The sequence below is a fragment of the Hipposideros armiger genome, unplaced genomic scaffold (genome assembly GCF_001890085.2).
Source record: "Hipposideros armiger isolate ML-2016 unplaced genomic scaffold, ASM189008v1 scaffold_114, whole genome shotgun sequence".
NCBI classification, from domain to species: domain Eukaryota; kingdom Metazoa; phylum Chordata; class Mammalia; order Chiroptera; family Hipposideridae; genus Hipposideros; species Hipposideros armiger.
The window spans coordinates 2,034,578-2,038,629 of record NW_017731464.1 but is presented as its reverse complement, the minus strand read 5'-3'; positions in this window follow the sequence as shown (position 1 = coordinate 2,038,629).

The window sequence follows — 4,052 nt, the reverse complement described above, 5'->3', positions numbered from 1 at the left end:
AAGTGCTTTCATTCCAGCCTCTACAGTGCATACATCTACTCCCCACTGTACCTAGAGGAGGAGGAGAAGTAGGGAGATCACTTAAAAGGCAAAGAGCACCCATAGGGATTCTGAACATTGAAATGATTCAGTCTTTATTTACTCAAAGAAGATGGACCTTAATGGGGGAAGACAAAGAGTTTTCCCACCACCTGAGTCATTCGGGTCTTACTGGGTCCTCAAGAATAAGCGGAATATAGTGTAGAAAGTAAAGTTACATTTCTTCCCATCTAAATTGTGCTCATACTTGTCCACCCTGCTTCAGTGTGTGAAAGCCCAGACAGGACCCAGCATGGTGACCACAGCCTCGCTGTCTCAAGCCTGGAGGGAGAGCCATACAGATGATCTTCCAGCAAATAAATCTCCTTTATAACAAGCAGGGCTTTGGCCACCAAGCCCCATGGGGTTTGTCTCTTCCCTTGGAGACCTGGCCTAAACTACATGATGCAGGGAACTTGGTTCCTCTCATCTCAGAGCACCTCCAATCAGACAGGTGCCCCAGGCCTGTATTCTACACCTGAGTTGTTGGAAGAACACATTCCTGGAAGGAAATTCTTCCAAAAAGGAAGAGAGTGATCAGAGGACCAGGAGAGTTCCTGAAAATAATCGAGTTGCATTTAAATCCCTCTACCTCCCACTAGATTTACCTTTAACACTGTTTCTGGAGCCCATTTGATCCCTGGCCTGTTCTGTATAACCCAGGGATTAGAATAATGGGAGAAGGTGGACGGTGAAAGGACACACTGACCTCCCTCAGGTGCTAGCTTATGTGGTCCTCACAGTTGGTGGTTTTCTGCTAACCCAAAGAGCCACCTGCCCGAGGAAGGTCAGCAGCACATCAGAGAAGTCCTACCTCTACCTTTGAGGAAAGCTTCCATCCAGTTCTTGCCATTCTCCTCTGTGTACATGTGGGACCTTTTATATAACTTGTAAATATGCCTTTAAGAAGTCCACTAGAATAGATGACTTACTTCAATTAATTGAACCACCAGGCGCATTATACTTGTATGTCAGAGAAATAGAAATTATTGGCTTTCTTAAGTTATGCTTAGCTCACTGACAGGGTTAGGAGCACAAACCAAGAAGAGATCTTGGCAAACATACCAAACTTCACACNTTAAAAAAAAAAAAGCAGAACTAGGAGAAGACACTGATAAAGTTGATAAGGCTGATAAGATATACTCTCCTTTTCCCAAAAACAGTGATTCTGCTCTTCTAGCCATAAGAGTCAAAAAAAGAAAAAAGAAAAAACAAATCCCTCCAGTTTCTCCCAGATGACATCTGTATATGACATCTGAATATGACAAGTGCTGGAAAGAGTCGTACCATCCTGTGGCTTTAGGAATTGTTCAATGCCAAACAGGAAACAAGACTTCATTATATAAATTTCCATGTTAATAGCCTTGATGGAATTTTAGTTGAAGTTCCTGAGGTTCTCCCTCAATTCTAAATTCACTCTGAAGTCCAATTAAAGGAACCTCCACTGTAGTTGGCTCCAGAGGCTGTCCCAGGAAGACCATTAGGATTCAGAGTCCACACTGCGGAAAGCCCAAGATGCCTGGCCCTTATCTGGAGCCGAGAAGCATAGGAGACTCCATGTCAGACTCCAAAAAATCACATTTGGCTAGCCCCCAGTGGCCAGATAGTTTAAAGTTAGATTTTCTGACTGATTTGCAATAAAATTATTTCTAATCGCCAAGTCTCTTGACAAAAATGTTTTTGGCAAGCAGTAACTTGTGAAGAGAGCAAAACGGCAGTGCAACAGACACCTACAGTGTCCCCACCTCTTGGTGTTCATGCCCTTGTGTAGTCCCCCTTCCCTTTGGTACTGGCAGGACCTGTGATTTTTTTCCTAACAGAATAGAGCAAAGGGAATGGAATGTCACTTCTGTGATTGCGTTACATAAGATTCTTCATCATGCTAGCTGACTCTCTTAATTGCCTTCTTGGCTTTCCTGCTTTAATTAAGCAAATAGCCATGTTAGAAAGAACCACATGATAAGGAACTGAGGGCGACATCTGTCCAACAGCCAGCTAGAAACCAAGGTCCTCGGTCCAAAGGTCCTAGAGGAAATGAATTTTGCCAACAACCACATAAGACTAGAAGTAGATCCTTCCCCAGCCAAGCCTTTAGCTGAGACCCCCAGCCCAGACCACCACCTTGATTTCTGCCTTGAAAGAGGCCTTGAAGCAGAGGACCCAGCTAAGCCATACCCACGTATGACTCCTGGCCCACAGAAACTGAGATAATAAATGTGTTGTTTTAAGTTGCTAAGTTTGTGGTCATTTGTCACACAGCAGTAGATAACTAACGCAGTGCCTTAGCACTCTCCAGGCTCAGGCATGCTCACCGAGGACCTTCTGTGGGCAAGTTGGAGGTGCTGGGAGAATTGACATCCCAGTGGAGCAGCTCTCAACCAATGACCATCAGGATTTAGTGGATCAACAGCCCAGGTCCCTCCTCTCTAGGTGTTGGGAGGACACTTCTGTGGCATGTTGTCCAGTCTCCCAGAGTTCCTCAGCCGAACTGAGCCCCAGTTGCCCAGAACAGTAACCTCCTCAGCCATGCATCTTTCATCAGCTGCTTTTCTTCCCTAGGTCACCTTTCCATCCACCTGTTGGTGCTTCCTGGGCTTGTCTCCCAAATAAACTACAAATCATGGCCTACTTTTAGGGGAACCCAATTTAAGCAGGATGTGGGGGGAAAACAGTGCTTTCAAAGCAAGGTAAGTTCTAAGTCTAGATCTCTTGAAGACACCACTCTCCCAACAAGTGGCAGTTCAGCCGAGGCCTGCGGAGGAAAGACAACTGGGAGTCCAAGACCTGGGGCTGCAGTCTCGGTCCCCACGACTGTGTGGCCTCAGGCAAGACTCTGATCCCGGGTTCTCACTTCCTAGCTGTAAAATGAGGGTCCCAGTGCTTGCCTTATGTTATGGGCTAAACTATGTCTGCCCCACCCCCCAAATTCATATATTGAAGTCCTAACCCCCAGTACCTTAGAATGTGACTTTATTTGGAGATGGGGTCTTCAAGAAGATGATTAATAAAGTAATGAGATAATCAAAAGAGAAAAAGTGAGGTCTTATGGGTGGGCCCTAATCCAATAGGATGGGTATCTTTCTAAGAAGAAGAAATGTGGACCTAGATTGGCACAGAGGGAAGACCATGTGAAGACACAGAGAGAAGACAGCCAACTACAGCCAAGGAGAGAAGTGTCAGAAGCAGATGGTCACATGTCTTGCTAGAGAGACCACTTCATGGATGGGGTAGAGGCTTGATCACTGCACTGTACACCTGAAGCTGATGTTGTATAATATCGTATGTCAGCTATAAGTGTATATATATAGTCATGGGACGTGGAATATAGTGTGGGAGTGGAGTCAAGGGAATTGTAATAGATATGTATGATATTGAGGGGGGAGTGGGGCGGTGGATTGGGGGAGGGGGGTTGTCACCTCGAGGGGTAAAAAGTATAACTATTGCACTGTGTTGTACAGCTGAAACTAATTTTTAAAAATGTGTATTTCACAATAAAAAATATATAAAAAATAAATAAAAAGAAACCAACCGTGCTAACACCTTGATCTCTTGATCTCAGACACTTTCCTGTTGTTCAGGCCACCCAGTCTGTGGTACTTTGCTATGGTAGCCCTGGAAAACGAATAGTCTCCTACCACCCAGCGTTGTCATGCAGAAAAAATCAGACCCCAAATGAAAGTACTTAGTCTTATTACTAATTAAAATGACACAACCAGCAACTATAATCCCAGCCATGAGGGGAGAACCATACAGGGCAGTGAGGCCCCAGGCACAGTTGGTAGAGAGACCCCAGACTCCAGAGGAAAGGCAACCCTTGTTATAAGGTGGCGAAGAACTTGACTAAATTGTCTTCTAAGTGTTTTGTAGACGGTGGAATTTTCAAGTGATGAAACTGGATATTTAGCAGAGGAGATTTCTAAGCAAAATATTGAAGGTACAACTTATGTCCTCCTTACTGCTTATAGTAAAATGCA